Here is a 19676-nt window from a genome sequence, read left to right as displayed (position 1 = left end):
CAAGCCCTTCCAGGGTGAGACTTTGAGAAGGACTCGGTCTCCCACCTGAAATTCCAAAGGTTTTCTTCGTTTATCAGCGTAGCTCTTCTGTCGGTCTTTAGAGGCTTTCAATCGTTCACGAATCTGAACGATCTTCTCTGTCGTTTCCCGAATGATTTCCGGACCGGTGAGAGTACTGTCGAAAGCTTGCCCCCTGGCTAATTGGGTATCACCCACCTCAGCCCAGCACAGAGGGGAACTGCACTTTCGGCCGTAGAGGGCTTCAAATGGTGCTGGCTTTATGCTCGTTTGGTAACTGTTGTTGTAGGAAAATTCGACGAGGGGTAAATGGGTATCCCACGCTTTTCCAAAGTCAATTACACAAGCATGCAAGATATCTTCTAAAGTCTGGATCGTCCTCTCACTCTGTCCGTCAGTCTGTGGATGGTAGGTTGTGCTCATGTCCAGCCTTGTTCCTAGGGAATGTTGCAATGATTGCCAGAATCTTGAGGTGAACCTACTATCTCTATTGGAGATAATGGATATAGGCACACCATGTAGTCGTACGATTTCCCTAATGTATGTTCTCGTCAGTTTCTCCATCTTGTCGGTTTCTTTGATAAGCAGGAAGTGTGCAGACTTGGTCAATCTATCGACGATGACCCATTTGGTATCAAGTCCACCCGTTGTCTTGGGCAACTTGGTTATGAAATCCATAGTGATCCGCTCCCACTTCCATTCTGGAATCTCTGGTTGTTGCAGTAAACCGGAGGGCTTCTAGTACTCGACCTTAACCTTTGCGCAAGTAAGGCATTTACTTACGAAGGTAGCAATCTCTGCTTTCATATTAGGCCACCAGTATAGCTTTTTAAGATCCAGATACATCTTATCTGAACCTGGGTGGACGGAATACCGAGTGTTGTGCGCCTCGGTCATGACCAAGTCTCGGAAACCACCGTGTTTCGGTGTCCAGATCCGGTCCATGAAATATAAGGCTCTGTCACCCTTGGCTTCTAAATTCTTGTCCATTCCTCTGAGGGATTCACTCGTCACATTTTCAGGATTCATGGCTTCAAGTTGGGCCGCCTGAATTTGGTTAGACAAGTGTGAATGGATGGTTATTGACAATGAATTGACCCTGTGACCAGAATATTCCTTCCGACTTAGGGCGTCTGCTACTACGTTGGCTTTACCCGGATGATAACGAATATCGCATTCGTAATCACTGAGTAGCTCGACCCACCATCGTTGTCTCATGTTGAGATCCTTCTGATCGAATATGTGTTGTAAACTCTTGTGGTCGGTAAAGATAGTGCTTTTCGTTCCATACAAGTAATGTCTCCAGATCTTCAGAGCAAACACCACTGCTCCCAGTTCAAGATCGTGGGTCGTATAGTTAACTTCGTGTGTCTTCAACTGTTTGGAGGCGTAGGCGATGACCTTACATCGCTGCATCAGAACACACCCGAGCCCTTGGTTCGATGCATCACAATAGACTACGAAGTCTTCTATCCCTTCGAGGAGAGATAGTATTAGCGCGGTGCACAAGGCTCGCTTGAGCGTTTGGAACGCTCTCTCTTGTTTCTCTTCCCAGTCAAAGGCCACGCCTTTCTGGGTCAGGGTTGTAAGAGATTTCGCTATTCGGGAGAAGTTCTGAATGAACCTGCGGTAGTAGCCAGCAAGACCTAGAAATTGACGAATTTTTGTCGGCATCTTGTGTGCTGACCAGTTCTCAATGGCTTTAATTTTGGATGGGTCCACGTGGATTCCCTCTTCGCTTACCACGTGTCCTAAGAATTCGACTCTTCGGATCCAAAATTCACATTTTGAGAACTTCGCATAGAGTTTCTCCATTCATAAAGTTCCTAAAACTTGTCGCAGGTGATCGCCATGCTCTTCCTTACTTCGGGAGTAGATCAGGATGCCGTCAATGAAAACGATGACGAACTGATCCAAGTAAGGTCGGCATACTTTGTTCATCAGGTCCATGAAGACTGTTGGCGCATTGGTCAATCTGAATGGCATCACCACGAACTCGTAGTGTCCGTAACGAGTTCGGAAGGCTGTCTTCGGCACATCCTCCTCGAGCACTCGTAACTGGTGATATCCGGAAGTTAGATCAATTTTGGAAAAATAGTTTGCCCCTTGCAGTTGGTCAAATAGATCGTCTATGCGAGGCAGAGGGTAACGATTTTTGACAGTCAGTTTGTTGAGTTCTCTGTAGTCGATACACATACGGAATGATCCGTCTTTCTTCTTAACGAACAAGACCGGTGCCCCCCAAGGTGAGAAGCTTGGTCTTATGAAGCCCTTGCTGAGCAGTTCATTAAGTTGACCAGATAATTCCTGCATCTCTGCTGGTGCTAAGCGGTAGGGCGACTTGGCTACTGGGGTAGCTCCTGGGACTAAGTCGATTCTGAACTCGACCTGTCGGTGCGGAGGTAATCCAGGTAGTTCTTCTGGGAAAATGTCGGGGAAGTCGCTCACTACTGGAATGTTCTTTAGTTCTTTCATTTCGAGGTTCGTGTCGACGATGTCAGCAAGGAATGCGTGGTATTCTTTGCGCAGATATTTCTGTGCTTGAATACTTGATATAATGCGAAGACTCGCACCAGGTTTGTCGCCGTAGACTATAAGAGTTTCGTTAGACGGAAGGTTTAGTCGGACTGCTTTCTCGAAGCACATGATGTCGGCGCGATGAAGACTCAACCAATCCATGCCGATGATGACGTCGAAACTTTTTATTGAGACCGGTATGAGGTCGATTGGGAATGAATGGTTATCTAGGGTTAGGATACATCCTAAGTATATGCTACTGGTGTTTTCTGTTTTTCCATTAGCCATTTCTACTGTGAATTGTTCTTTAAGTGCGTGTGGTTGTGGTTTAAGCATGCGAGCAAATTTATGGTTCACGAAGCTTCGCTCCGCTCCACTATCGAACAGAATGCATGCATAGGAGTTATCAAGGAGGAACGTACCAGTCACCACTGTCAGGTCAGCGACTGCTTCCTCGTGGCATATAGCTAGTACCCTCCCTGCTCCTCCAGCATTTCTCGCTTTGGAGCAGTCCCTCTTATAGTGGCCTGTTTCACCACATCCATAGCAAGTTGGGCTCGCGCCGGAGCCGGGGACTTGTGTGATCGGTTGTGCCGGGAATTTATAGAAACGGACGGTGTGTCCTTTCCTGTTGCAGTTAGAGCACTGCATTTCACGGCAGGGGCCATTGTGGTGGAAGTTGCATTTGTTGCACTTCGGCAAACTTCCAGCATACTGCTTCATCGGAGCAGTAGTAGCAGTAGGGGTTACCGCGGCATGTACTGCCACAATTTGCTGCTTCTTGGCAGCTCGCTGTCTCTTCTTGTCATCCCAGAACTTCCGCTTGGTGTCAGCGGGTTTGGAAGGTTCCGAGATGGCTAGGGTTGTTGTGGTTGCAGGGGTTTTGACACCATGGTCAATGATTCGCTGTGCCAGTCTCTTAGTGCTGTCGAAGGTAGCGGGGTTTGACGATAGTACATTCCCTGATAAGGAGGCACTAGCCCCCATATGTATCGTTCGATCTTTTTCCCTTCAGTGGGAACCATATTAGGGCAGAGGGCCACCAGTTTGCTAAACCGGGCAGTGTAAGCAACAATGTTGGTGCCCTTCATGGTCAGGCTCCAAAGCTCCTGCTCTAGTTTCTGGATCTCGCCCCTCGGGCAGTATTCCTCAATCATGAGGTCTTTCATCGTATCCCAGTCTATGTTGTTGGCCACGACGAGAGTTAGAGATTTAACGTGGATGTTCCACCATGTCAGTGCCTTCCCTTCGAAGGTGCATGCGGCATATTTGACTTTGCTCGCAGCAGGGCCAGAACAAATTTCGAAGACTGATTCAGTCTTCTCGAACCACTGCGAGAGAGCAATGACTCCGTCGGTCCCATGAAAGGACTTCGGCTTGCAGTTGGTGAAATCCTTGTAAGATCACTCTCTCGAGCGCACAGGAGTTTCAACCAGAATGGAGTTAACCAGGGTTCTACCTCTGCTGGCATCAGTAGAGTGATACTGTGCCATGGCAGTTGCCACTGCTGCAGCTACGGCAGCATTTAGGGCTGCTGTATCGATGACCGAAGGTGGTGGAGGTGGTGTAGGTGTAGGGTTATTCCGGGAAGATTTGCAAGGAGGCATCTTTCAGCTATAAGTTTATAAAGATGAGAAAAGTGGTAAGAATCAATTTGTAAGTAATGTGCGAATGACACATGGACCAACTAACTATAGCCCAACAATTGAATGAGTGTTTGAGATCATAACCAGAAAGATGTGTAGGAAAACCCAAATGTAAAGATTCTTCCCATAGAGTAGGTAGTTGTCAATAATACTGGTATTACTGATGTAACGAGTTCAATGAAAATTGACCTAACAGTAGGTCTTACATCATACCATACGGAAAGTTTGACAGTTCTTATATTCCTAATTAGAGTACTGAAAGTTAGGAATATTTTACAAATAAGTGCTACTTAGAGCACAGATGTTAAAGGCTAATCCTTAACCCAAAAGATAATGATATACTAGACATCATCTAACGGCGATGAGTATACCTCGGGAGAACCCTGAGGTATCTCATTTGACGTACCACCTCTTGAAGGTGTCGCTCATGAGCCCTTTGACGAGCATGAAGTTCCATGACTTCTGCTTGAGAGGCAACTAGATGTTGCTGTAGGGTTTCATTGGTTCTCCGGGTCCATTCCATGTCTTCTTCGAGACGGTAAATGCGGACTGTGTTGACACCAGAGTTGGCATCAATCTCCACGACCCGGTCGATGGCTGCTCGACCTTGCTTAACATTACGTGCTATTCTACGGATACGTTGTAAAAGGTTCGGTCCCCAAAGTATGGTAAGGGTTGACCCTGTTTGTCACTCCAGCGATTCAAGTTATCTACCCACAAGGGTGTGGGACCTGGAAAAGCTGGTTAAGGGTTGTTGTTCGGGGCTTGACCTACTGGAGGTAGGTTGTTGACTTCGGGCTCAGAGTCTAATCCATCTGAGAAGCCTTCAGCTTGATGATCATCCAACGGAATTTGGTGTTCATCATCAGACTCTGCTTCGAGCCATCTTGCGTTGCCTTCATTTGGAAAGTACGGGTCGCCGTGATGCAATCCAACCATTTAAATCTACGCGAGAAGAGAGGTATAAAGATATAGTATATATGTAGTTAGTAGTACAAAATACACCTATAGTATTTTATGTTTAGGTTCTACTGATCTTCTTGTGGTATTGTTGGTAAGTTTTTAGACTTGTTAACACATCACAACCATTCTAGGGCATATGCTAATCACTCCTCGGACCAGCATAGTTGATCAGGCTATGCCGTTCCTAGGACTGACCATATATCCCAAAACTAACTTGTGATATTTAACAATCGTAATACTTTTGTTCTTGTCATTGTGACACTGATTTTAGTATGAATGTAGACTAGTATACTTAATTAAATATTTTAGTATTTTAAGTATAGACTCTTGGTCAGAGTGTTTTAATCCAAATGGGTTTATAGTTTAGTATATCTTTTATGGGTTGATATACTTGATTCACTATAAACAATGCTCTGATACCAATCTGTCACACCCCAAAACCAAGAACGGCGGAAACGTTCTGGGGCGGAGGACGTCATGTAATGTATCACAACACAGTAAATGTAAATAAGCAAACAACATCATCCATTGCATTAAATATATAATTTTAATACAAGCGTGTTCTGTATAGTATAGACACCAAAAATAACGTATATCAAAATAATAAGATGAGTCTTGAATGTGCTCCATCTTCTCAAAAGCTGGCCTCGGTACCTGTCTACTGATGACCTGAGAATACAAGTTATTTTGAAAGAGTTTATCAGCATTAACCTGGTGAGTTCATAAGTATTTTAGTATCGTTATTTGTCATCCAAAAATGTTTGAACATGTATCAAGTATAAGTTTGTAATATGTATGTAGAGGTTTGTAATTGTTTGTAAAACTTTGAATCTCTCAGAAAAACCTATATTTTCTATTAATGTAGCCTTCTACCAAGGCTTAACTGTTTTGTATGCTCGTTTGATGTAAATGTGTGTAATTTCCCAAGTGTAACTATCCTTTAACAAAATATAGTTTGTACATTAACGTTCAAGTGAGGTTATCACTAAAATATGTAATGGGTAAATCATTGTAGTACTGTAGACTTGTATTATAAGAACTACTATTGTACTAACTACCTTAAACCGGATTTATATTAAGGTATAATGTGATAAATTGCACCATGCTATCGACTGGTAACAACGACATAATGAATGGTCGTAATAACGGAATGACGTTTGGCACCCCCAGACCTGCAGGTCCGGCTGTAGCTAGCAGCAAGGTGTAGGATTGTCAATCCAGTATAGATCTATATGCAAACTCATGCTCTCCCTCCAAGAGAATTCTGGCTACAACTCGAGCCATGACATTTAAGTCAAGCTCCGATTTAAATCACAATAATTAATGTATTCATGTATATGTAATGTTTCTCGTTCTAGTATAGTTGTATATGTATTGTTTCTTGCATAGTTGTATATGTATTGTTTCTACTATAGTTGTATATGTATTGTTTCTAGTCTAGTTGTATATGTATTGTTTCTAGTATAGTTGTATATGTATCGTTTCTAGTATAGTTGTATATGTATTGTTTCTAGTATAGTTGTATATGTATTGTATTACCCCGATGGTAACTAGCTATTGATGTACTGGTAAATATGAATATGGAAGTACTTTTATGTCTATACATGTATATATGATATATAACTAATATGGAAACGACCCTCGGATGGTCACCCAAAATCCCACCAGACCACATCTCAGTGCGCGAAAAGGAAATAGGGCGGATGGCCTTCCTAAGACCTTTAAACATTACTTATATATATATATATATATATATATATATATATATATATATATATATATATATATATATATACATATATGGGCATGCAATTTATAAGAAGTAAAACAAAGTTTAATAAAAGCATTTGATAAGTAAAAAGAGTTTGTAAAACATTTTGAAGTAAAGCAGTTTGATAAACAGTTTGAACAATGATAAAATCATTGGTTTTCTAGTTATTAATCACATGTGATTAATGCAATCACATGTGATTGATGCAATAACTATAAGTATTTAACTTGTATCCCCCCCCCATATAGTATTTAAAACATTTAAAAGTATTTCAAAGGTTGATTAAAGGGGTATGAACTCACTTGTGGTGAGTAGATTGGATTGATGTATCGGGTACCGTGCTAGGTGGCAAACGGAGACTTGTTCACACGTTCGAGCCTAGTTATCATATAATGAGCATATATATAACTAATTAGCCAAATAATAACTTAACAAAGTGAGTTGAAACACTTAGAAACATGTTAACACTTTATATAAGTGTTATAGGTCCTAATGGTTGCATCTAAGTTGATACGGGACAAGGCAAAAGGGGTTTAATGCACCAATGACCTTGTATATGAGTTCACCACCCAACAAACCCCACCCTTTGGAGTTTACGGCTGTGAACCCATGAGTTTACGGCCGTGAACTCCTTACTTGGTGGTTTTGGGTGTTTTGAAGTGCCATATTGATCCTAGAATAAGCCTAGCCTTGTTGGAATAATCTTTGAAGTAGTTAAAGGCCTTGGAATGTTCCTTTGGGGAGTTTACGGCCAAATGACCATATCCCCTAGAGTTTACGGCCGTAAACTCCTATGGGGTGTTGGTTTTAATTCTTTTAGGTCACTTGCACATGTAGGATAGCTTCTATGTTTTTATCTAAGGCTAAAGGGGACATTAGGCACACATTTATGCCTTTACTTGGAGTTTACGGCCCAAGATATGTTCCTTGGCTGTAAACTCCCTTTTAAGGATGATTTTGATGTCATTTGTTCCCCATTCAAGTCCTAAGTATCAAAGGGTAATTGTCTTGAGGCTTTAAGGGTGTTTAGGGCATCTTTAACCCTTGAAAAAGGGGTTTACGGCCCAAGATCCTTCCTTGGCCGTAAACTCCTAAAACCCTTTGATTTTGAAGTTTTTTGGTGTCCAAATTTACTACAAGCATTAGAGGGTAAAGGTCCTTAAGCTTTAGGGGTGATTTAGGGCACTTATAGCCCTTAAAAAGGGGTTTACGGCCCAAGAGAGTTCCTTGGCCATATACTCCTATAACTAGGGTTTCTTGTTTGATTTCTAGTCTCAAATGTTTATACATTAAGCCCTAAACAAGTTGTCTAACAAGGAATCGGGACTAGGAAGCCTTTAGGCTTCGTTTTGGAGTTTACACGCCAAGAACGTTCTTGGGCCGTAAGCTCCCGGATCTTGTATTTTAGACATGTAAACAATGTTATAAAGCATATAACAAGCATTAAAACACATTTAGGAAAGTAGACTCACAATCCGGGATGAAAACCCGAAGATCCGTCAGAGAGAAATGGCTTTTCTCTAGTTGGAAATGTGAATAATGTAACAACCCGAAATTTCCGCTTCATTTTAATGTAACTTTTTCATAAATCAACTCGCGTAACCGATCGTCATTACGATTTCCAATTTCCGATTTCTCCGTTTAATTAAGTCATTAATTAGGACACATTTAAAATGGCTTAATGGGTGTCTTAATACATTTAGAAATCAATTTAACACCCAACTTTAGTGATCGGAATAATTATAGAATTTACCGTATCGGGTTACGGTAACTCAATCGGGTACGACCAAAAACCCCGTCTAACGCCGGTATCGGGTAGAATTCCACCGTGTCCAAAACTTAAACACTATATAAACGTGTTTAGGACTTCATTTAAAGCCTTTGGTCAAATTATCACTAAACATTACCCACCTCTCTCCTAATCCAAGTTTAAGAGATCAAAACTCAAAATTAAGGCTTATAATCTCTAAGGTACCTTCCTATCCTTAATCTCTATCATATTTAGCATCCAAATTCGAGTTCAATTCATGTAATAGGCCAACATTCATGAGTTTACGGCCATGGAACATTCATGGGCCGTAAACTCTTATTTCAAGGGTTTTTAAGCCCTAAAACCCTTCCTTTGCATAGTTGGACTCTAGATATGGCTTAAGAGCTTAAAGGGATAAACTTATAACATGTAGAGCATGGATTTAGAAGGACAAAAGTGAGTTTACGGCCAAGGAACTCTCTTGGGCCGTAAACTCATATACAAGGGGTATTTAAGCCATTTAACCCTTCTAAAACCTAGTTGGGACTTAGACATAAACCTTGGACTTGCTAATCTAGACTTGGAACACTTTAAACTTGAATTTTGTGTAACAAAGAAGAGTTTACGGCCAAGACACTCTCTTGGGCCGTAAACTCCTCTAAAAGGGTGATTTAAGGTCTTTAAACATGTTCAAATGCTTCCAAACTCAATATATGGCTTTGTGGTAAAATCTAGATGCATCTAAAAATGGTTTAAAGGATTGAAACACATCAAAAGTATGGTTTAAGGGAGTTTACGACCATAGAACACATCCTTGGCCGTAAACTCATAATACCAAGTCAAAGATGCATCAAACACACTCAAATGGTTTGTACAAAATTCTAGAATCACATGTGATTGTTCTAAGCACCAAAAACTATCTTTTCCTAAGGTAAAAGAGAGTTTACGGCCTTAGAACCTTCCTCTAGGCCGTAAACTCCAACAAAGGTCTTAATTGATGTTCTAAAATCACACAAATGCTTAGAAAATTTGTTTGAATCACATGTGATTGCCCTAAGTAGCCTAAATCAATTTTTCAAAGCCATTGTGAGTTTACGGCCGTAAACTCTATGGTTATGGCCGTAAACTCATGTTTTAAATGTTTTAAATCTATTCCAAGTGTTCCAAGGTGTTTAGATAATTATTTCTAGCAATCCCTAAGTCCATTTGAGCCCTTAAAACACCAAAACCTCACCCACATGAGTTTACGGCCGTAAACTCATGTATGTGGGTATTCCAATGTTGTAAACTCTTTAAAATGTTTACTTATGGGGAGTAAACTCAAGTCCCAAGTCCCTAGTGCCATTACAAATCAATAGATGTCACCCGGGTCACTCCAAACGCTCGTTTTGAGGTATTTAACCTCATTAGAGTGTAATGTTCCATATGATTAGTGAATGTATCTCTAATTGTATATATATGGACATTATATCATTTTACATAGGGTCATCGCGAGTAATCAAACCCCAAACCGACGTCTAGCATTCAAAACCGACACGTTTCCGAGTCCGGTGAGTTCATACCCCTACCCCTTTTTTCACTGTTTTCACTGTTTTCATGGGGGAACACAAGCAAAGTACAAGGGAATTCTTGTACTCATAACATGTTTTCAAATGTGTGTTTCATATTCTTATGCTTTTATAACTGATAACTACAATTGACAACAGATCGAACATACAGATTTCATAACATATATTTGTGAAATAAGTCTTTAAACTAGTATGTTTACATGTATTTCACAAAGGGTTTTTCCACATTTTATCAGTTAAAAGCATGACATTAAAACATTTAAATATAATACCTGTACACTGTTTTGTCCTCGGTAACACTCCATGCACATACGCGAGTGGAGGACTTTCATATTATTACTAGTAAATTTGTTATTCCGGTATGATTGGAGACACGTCCTCGGAGAACACTCCACCTGGATTACGCGAGTGGAGGACTACACCCATAACTAGAATCTCTGGTATTTAGAGAGCGTGACTCGAGTGTATAGATCTATACGGGGCTGACTACCCCACACCTGGCTGCTAGCTACAACCGAACCGAAATGGTTCAAGGGTGACGAAAGTCATAAGTATGTGGACGACTTATTGCCACATGTGGACTACTTATTGCCACAGGTTTCAGTCTATTGTATGGTTATGGAACTCGCAATTAGGATAACAGAGATTTACTTATAGTAAAAATGGATCACTTTATACATCGTTTACATCTTTTACATCTTTTACTTACTGTAACTAACATTCAGGAAGGTACGGGACCTTCCTGTGGAATACATGGAATCTAATCACGATTACATCTTTTACATCTTTCACATCGTTTACATAAGATACATATATGCAGGAAAGCATGGGGCTTTCCTGGGTAACACTTACATAACTAGAAAGAGTCACAGAATGGATAACACTACATCTTTTACAATTTGTAATATACAATAAGGAAAGTGTAGGACTTTCCTGGTAACACACGATAAGTAAACAGAATAGTTTAACCAGTCAGATAACCAACTGTACAATTTCATATGAGTAAACATGTTTTCAGTGTACAAACTTACTATACTTTACATTTGGGAAACAATAACCAAATATTAAGAAAATACGGGATTTTCTTGGTGTACATAACATTTCAGAAACAGAAAGGAAACCGCAGCATTTTCACAAACAAAAACCTCTTATGAACTCACCAGCTTTATGCTGATTTTCAAACCGCTTGTGTTCTCAGGTCAACGTTAGAACAGGTACCTGAAGATCCTTTTGCATGAAGACGGTGTACATGAAGACCCGTTGCATTTTGTCTATATATACTATGTATCACAACTGTACAAACTTTACCTTGTGAAACAACTGTAAAACTGTTATTATGTAATGTAATGCTTGTTTTACTTTGCTTACTATGTACATTGGATTTGATACTCAACATGGTAGTCAACCCCGGAAATGTATTCCGCCTTCGGTTTTCGGGGTGTGACAGATTGGTATCAGAGCCCTTGTTTATAGTGAATAAAGTATACCAAACCTTACATGGTATAAAACTATAAACACTAAAGGGGCCTAAGTGCTCTGAATCAATAGTATCTTCAAATTATAAGTATTTTCAAAAGTATACATGTATACCGAACCGTCGCCATCCGTAACCACAAGTAGAACAGAACATAAGTAAATGGGTGTTATGTACTACGGTTAAACCTGGGCAGTTATGTAGTCATGTCTAGGTTCAATATGGCCTGGCCAACTATATTCATTCGAGACACGACCAACATGTGCTTGGGAGTGACTGTGGTATGTGACATGCCTAAAACTTACCCTAATATCCCGAACATCGAATCATTGTCGTAAACAATTCATGAAATATTATGGGAGTAATTCTCGATTCCGATCCTCTGTAGTAGTCCTTATTCAAGTGGTTTCCCTGTGATCACTCTTAGCGATAAATTATCTGTTCGATAACTCTTTCCTGCTTTATCGCTTACTCGAATCATATAACTATCATATCTATCGATTCAATGTAGAGGACTTACCATCCTCTTTTCCTTGATCTTATTAGATCAAGATGCCTCCCCGAAAGAGACCTAGCTCAAAGAACAACGACAATCCTTCTTCGCCGCCACCTCCTCCTCAGTTTGACCTAGCATCAGTTCAGACAATGATGACAGCTGCAATGGTAGCAGCTATGTCACAAATGAACCCTAGTGGTTCAGGTGGTGGTACTCAACCTCAAAACCCTGAGGGTAGCCAGGGACACCAAAGAAGGGGTTCCTATAAGGATTTCATGAATGCGAAACCAACATCCTTTAATGGCGCTGGAGGTGTCATTTCTTTATCTCGATGGTTCGAGAAAATCGAATCCATCTTTGAAATCTGTGCTTGTGCGGAATCCGATAAAGTCAAATTTGCAGCCTGTACCTTCGCGGATAAAGCTTTGACTTGGTGGAATGGCTGAGTCAAATCTCTGACCTTACCTGTAGCTAATGCCATGGGCTGGGAAGCCATGAAGGAACTTCTCATTGCTGAGTATTGCCCCCGTGGTGAAATGCAGAAATTAGAGCACGAGCTCTGGAACCTGAAGATGAAAGGTTCCGACATTGCTGCATATACTTCCCGATTTGATGATCTCACACTTCTCTGCCCGGGGTTAGTCACTCCTGAAAACAAAAAGATCGAAAGGTTCGTTTGGGGATTATCTCAACCAATAAAGAGTCATGTTTTGGCTGCTCGTCCGGATACCTATGATAGTGCCAAGACCTTAGCACAAATTCTGATTGATCACAACGACGATGTCAAGGAAATCACTACCACTTCTGAGCCGACTCAAAGGAGTGGTGAAAAGAGGAAATTCTGGAAAAAGAAGAAAGGTCAATCTTCTTAAGGATCATCCAAGAAACAACAGACGGTAGCAGTCCATGCTGCTACTACTACTCCTGTTGTTGTTGTTTCTGCCATGGGATCCACTGCCTCAACTCCTACCAGTAAATATGTTGGTAATCTTCCTCAATGCGACAAGTGTAAATACCATCATCATCCTGGTCCCTGTCGAGAATTGTCTTGCTCCAACTGTGGTAAGAAAGGGCACACAGTTCGATACTGCAGAACTCCTACCCAATCAGTTAATCAATCATCGGGAGCAGGTGTTAGTCAAGCCTGCTACAACTGTGGTGAAGTCGGGAACTTTAAAAGGGATTGTACCAAGAAGTCAACTGCTAGTAACACTGGAAGGGTCCTAACCATGGGACGAGAGGAAGCAGTTGCCGATCCCACTGTTGTTTCGGGTACGTTCCTTCTCGACAACTCATATGCTAGTATTCTTTTCGATTCGGGTGCTGAAAGGAGTTTTGTTAGTCATGCATTCAAACATAATCTAAAACCAAATCCTCAACCACTAACTGAAACGTTTACCGTCGAGATGGCTAATGGTGAGAAAGAAAGCGCTAACGACGTATTCATAGGTTGTACGCTTACCCTAAATGATCACTCATTTCCTATAGACCTCATGCCCGTTTCCATTAAGAGCTTCGATATTATCATTGGCATGGATTGGTTGAGTCCCAATCATGCTGACATTCTTTGTTACGAAAAAGCTATCCGTCTCAATCTTCCTTCGGATCAGACTCTCGTAATCTATGGCGATAAACCCAGTTCCAACCTTCATATCATTTCTTGCATCAAAGCTCGAAAGCTCCTTCGAAAGGAGTGTGTTGCATTCTTAGCTCAGGTGATCAACGAGAAACAAGAAGTTAGAGACCTCGCGAGCATTCCAGAAGTCTGTAACTTTCCCGATGTGTTTCCCGAAGAACTTCCAGGGATTCCTCCCGAACGTCAGGTCGAGTTCCGTATTGACCTAATTCCTGGAGCTACTTCCGTAGCAAAATCCCCGTATCGCTTAGCTCCCGCAGAAATGCAGGAGTTATCCAGTCAACTCAATGAGTTGCTCAGTAAAGGATTCATTAGGCCGAGTTCCTCACCCTGGGGAGCTCCGATTCTGTTTGTCAAAAAGAAAGATGGATCCTTTCGGATGTGTATCGACTATCGTGAGCTGAACAAGTTAACCGTTAAGAACCGATATCCTCTTCCAAGAATAGACGACCTCTTCGATCAACTCCAGGGAGCCAGTTACTTCTCTAAGATAGACCTTCGATCAGGGTACCATCAGTTACGAGTCCAGGAGAATGATATTCCCAAGACAGCTTTTAGGACTCGGTATGGACACTACGAGTTTGTAGTGATGCCCTTCGGTCTAACCAATGCACCTGCTGTGTTCATGGACCTGATGAACCGGGTGTGCCGTCTCTTCCTAGACAAATTCGTTATCGTGTTCATTGATGACATCCTCGTCTACTCCCGAAGTGAAGAAGACCATAAACAGCACTTGAGGCTAATGTTGGAAACTCTTAGATCCGAAAAGCTGTACGCAAAATTTTCCAAATGTGAATTCTGGTTACGGAAGGTAACTTTCCTCGGTCACGTAGTAAGCGAGGAGGGAATTCATGTAGATCCTTCCAAGATTAAAGCGATAGAGAGTTGGTCGGCACCGAAAACACCCACGGAAATTCGTCAATTCTTGGGTCTAGCCGGCTACTATCGACGATTCATTCAGAACTTTTCCAAAATCACCAAACCTTTAACCACTCTAACACAGAAATGTGTACCCTTTTGTTGGAGTGATAAGCAAGAAACTGCATTCCAAACGTTGAAGAGAGCCTTATTGAGCGCGCCAGTTCTGTCTCTGCCTGAAGGGACAGAGGACTTCGTTGTCTATTACGATGCGTCTAATCAAGGTTTAGGCTGTGTGCTTATGCAAAGAGGAAAGGTGATTGCCTATGCCTCTAGACAGCTGAAAACACACGAAGTCAACTATACCACACACGACTTTGAACTAGGAGCAGTAGTCTTCGCATTGAAGATTTGGAGACATTATCTCTACGGAACCAAGTGCACAATCTTCACTGATCACAAGAGTCTGCAGCACATCTTTAATCAAAAAGACTTAAACATGAGGCAACGGCGATGGGTAGAATTACTCAGTGACTATGAGTGTGAAATCCGTTACCACCCCGGCAAGGCCAATGTGGTAGCAGATGCCCTTAGCCGAAAGGATAGTACAAGCCACAAAGTGAAGAACCAGACGATGACCATCCATTCCAACTTACCTACGCAAATCCGAGAAGCTCAGTATGCAGCCCTCAAACCTGAAAACGTGTCAGATGAAACCTTGAGAGGAATGGAAAAGAAACTTGAGATCAGAGGTGACGGAGTTCACTGTTTCATGAATCGAATCTGGATTCCCAAATCCGGTGGATTCAGGGAAATAGTCATGGAGGAAGCACATAGAACCAAATACTCTGTTCACCCAGGTTCGGACAAGATGTATCTGGATCTCAAGAAACAATATTGGTGGCCAAACATGAAAGCTGAGATAGCTACATTCGTGGGCAAGTGTCTGACATGCGCCAAAGTCAAAGTCGAACATCAGAAACCTTCAGGTCTGCTCCAACAACCCGAAATTCCCGAGTGGAAATGGGAGATGATTACCATGGACTTCATCACCAAACTACCCAGGTGTTCTAGTGGGTACGATACCATATGGGTAATTGTCGATCGCTTGACAAAATCCGCTCACTTCATCCCAATCAAAGAATCATACAAGATGGAGAGACTCGCACGAATCTACATTCAGGAAGTAGTACGTTTTCATGGTGTACCTGTATCCATTATCTCTGATCGAGATAGTAGGTTTACCTCCAGATTCTGGCAATCTCTTCAGAAAGCCCTTGGAACCAAACTAGATATGAGCACGGCGTATCATCCTCAGACAGATGGACAGAGTGAGAGAACAATCCAAACCCTGGAGGACATGCTTCGGGCATGTGTCATTGACTTTGGAAGGTCATGGGATACACACCTATCCTTGATCGAGTTCTCATACAACAACAGTTACCACACCAGCATTAGGGCTGCTCCGTTCGAAGCCCTATACGGTCGTAAGTGCAGATCCCCTCTATGCTGGGCCGAGGTGGGGGATACACAGTTAGCCAGTAGTCGAGTCCCCGACAGTGCTCTCACTGGTCCTGAAATCATCCGCGAAACCACCGAAAAGATCATTCAAATCCGTAACCGACTGAAAGCCTCACGTGATCGTCAGAAAAGTTACGCTGATAATCGTCGGAAACCACTAGAATTCCAGATTGGAGACTGTGTCCTGTTAAAAGTCTCGCCCTGGAAAGGCACTGTACGCTTTGGCAAGCGTGGGAAACTTAATCCGAGGTACATTGGACCCTTTGAGATCCTCTCCAGGATTGGTCCAGTTGCCTATAAACTTCATTTACCTCAAGAACTCAGTAACATTCATCCTGTCTTTCATGTTTCAAATCTTAAAAAGTGCCTATCCGATGAAACCCTAACAATTCCCTTAGGCGAGATCGAGATCAATGAAAACCTTAACTTTGTGGAGGAACCGATCGAAATCATGGATCGAGAAGTCAAACGTACAAAACAAAGTCGCATCCCGTTAGTGAAGGTTCGCTGGAATGCCAAGCGGGGACCGGAATTCACTAGGGAATGGGAAGACTCCATGAAACAGAAGTATCCACAACTCTTTTCTTATCCATGATTTGTGTCTTGTCTTATGTTCTAAACTTGAATTTCGGGACGAAATTCCCTTTAACGGGGGGATAATGTAACAACCCGAAATTTCCGCTTCATTTTAATGTAACTTTTTCATAAATCAACTCGCGTAACCGATCGTCATTCCGATTTCCAATTTCCGATTTCTCCGTTTAATTAAGTCATTAATTAGGACACATTTAAAATGGCTTAATGGGTGTCTTAATACATTTAGAAATCAATTTAACACCCAACTTTAGTGATCGGAATAATTATAGAATTTACCGTATCGGGTTACGGTAACTCAATCGGGTACGACCAAAAACCCTGTCTAACGCCGGTATCGGGTAGAATTCCACCGTGTCCAAAACATAAACACTATATAAACGTGTTTAGGACTTCATTTGAAGCCTTTGGTCAAATTATCACTAAACATTACCCACCTCTCTCCTAATCCAAGTTTAAGAGATCAAAACTCAAAATTAAGGCTTATAATCTCTAAGGTACCTTCGTAGCCTTAATCTCTATCATATTTAGCATCCAAATTCGAGTTCAATTCATGTAATAGGCTAACATTCATGAGTTTACGGCCATGGAACATTCATGGGCCGTAAACTCTTATTTCAAGGGTTTTTAAGCCCTAAAACCCTTCCTTTGCATAGTTGGACTCTAGATATGGCTTAAGAGCTTAAAGGGATGAACTTATAACATGTAGAGCATGGATTTAGAAGGACAAAAGTGAGTTTACAGCCAAGGAACTCTCTTGGGCTGTAAACTCATATACAAGGGGTATTTAAGCCATTTAACCCTTCCAAAACCTAGTTGGGACTTAGACATAAACCTTGGACTTGCTAATCTAGACTTGGAACACTTTAAACTTGAATTTTGTGTAACAAAGAAGAGTTTACGGCCAAGACACTCTCTTGGGCCGTAAACTCCTCTAAAAGGGTGATTTAAGGTCTTTAAACATGTTCAAATGCTTCCAAACTCAATATATGGCTTTGTGGTAAAATCTAGATGCATCTAAAAATGGTTTAAAGGATTGAAACACATCAAAAGTATGGTTTAAGGGAGTTTACGGCCATAGAACACATCCTTGGCCGTAAACTCATAATACCAAGTCAAAGATGCATCAAACACACTCAAATGGTTTGTACAAAATTCTAGAATCACATGTGATTGTTCTAAGCACCAAAAACTATCTTTTCCTAAGGTAAAAGAGAGTTTACGGCCTTAGAACCTTCCTCTAGGCCGTAAACTCCAACAAAGGTCTTAATTGATGTTCTAAAATCACACAAATGCTTAGAAAATTTGTTTGAATCACATGTGATTGCCCTAAGTAGCCTAAATCAATTTTTCAAAGCCATTGTGAGTTTACGGCCGTAAACTCTATGGGTATGGCCGTAAACTCATGTTTTAAATGTTTTAAATCTATTCCATGTGTTCCAAGGTGTTTAGATAATTATTTCTAGCAATCCCTAAGTCCATTTGAGCCCTTAAAACACCAAAACCTCACCCACATGAGTTTACAGCCGTAAACTCATGTATGTGGGTGTTCCAATGTTGTAAACTCTTTAAAATGTTTACTTATGGGGAGTAAACTCAAGTCCCAAGTCCCTAGTGCCATTACAAATCAATAGATGTCACCCGGGTCACTCCAAACGCTCATTTTGAGGTATTTAACCTCATTAGAGTGTAATGTTCCATATGATTAGTGAATGTATCTCTAATTGTATATATATGGACATTATATCATTTTACATAGGGTCATCGCGAGTAATCAAACCCCGAACCGACGTCTAGCATTCAAAACCGACACGTTTCCGAGTCCGGTGAGTTCATACCCCTACCCCTTTTTTCACTGTTTTCACTGTTTTCAGGGGGGAACACAAGCAAAGTACAAGGGAATTCTTGTACTCATAACATGTTTTCAAATGTGTGTTTCATATTCTTATGCTTTTATAACTGATAACTACAATTGACAACAGATCGAACATACAGATTTCGTAACATATATTTGTGAAATAAGTCTTTAAACTAGTATGTTTACATGTATTTCACAAAGGGTTTTTCCACATTTTATCAGTTAAAAGCATGACATTAAAACATTTGAATATAATACCTGTACACTGTTTTGTCCTCGGTAACACTCCATGCACATACGCGAGTGGAGGACTTTCATATTATTACTAGTAAATTTGTTATTCCGGTATGATTGGAGACACGTCCTCGGAGAACACTCCACCTGGATTACGCGAGTGGAGGACTACACCCATAACCAGAATCTCTGGTATTTAGAGAGCGTGACTCGAGTGTATAGATCTATACGGGGCTGACTACCCCACACCTGGCTGCTAGCTACAGCCGAACCGAAATGGTTCAAGGGTGACGAAAGTCATAAGTATGTGGACGACTTATTGCCACATGTGGACTACTTATTGCCACAGGTTTCAGTCTATTGTATGGTTATGGAACTCGCAATTAGGATAACAGAGATTTACTTACAGTAATAATGGATCACTTTATACATCGTTTACATCTTTTACTTACTGTAACTAACATTCAGGAAGGTACGGGACCTTCCTGGGGAAAACATGGAATCTAATCACGATTACATCTTTTACATCTTTCACATCGTTTACATAAGATACATATATGCAGGAAAGCATGGGGCTTTCCTGGGTAACACTTACATAACTAGAAAGAGTCACAGAATGGATAACACTACATCTTTTACAATTTGTAATATACAATAAGGAAAGTGTAGGACTTTCCTGGTAACACACGATAAGTAAACAGAACAGTTTAACCAGTCAGATAACCAACTGTACAATTTCATATGAGTAAACATGTTTTCAGTGTACAAACTT

Source organism: Lactuca saligna, chromosome 1, assembly GCF_052625555.1.
Source record: "Lactuca saligna cultivar CGN05327 chromosome 1, ASM5262555v1, whole genome shotgun sequence".
NCBI lineage: Eukaryota > Viridiplantae > Streptophyta > Magnoliopsida > Asterales > Asteraceae > Lactuca > Lactuca saligna.
Note: the sequence above shows the minus strand (reverse complement) of the source record.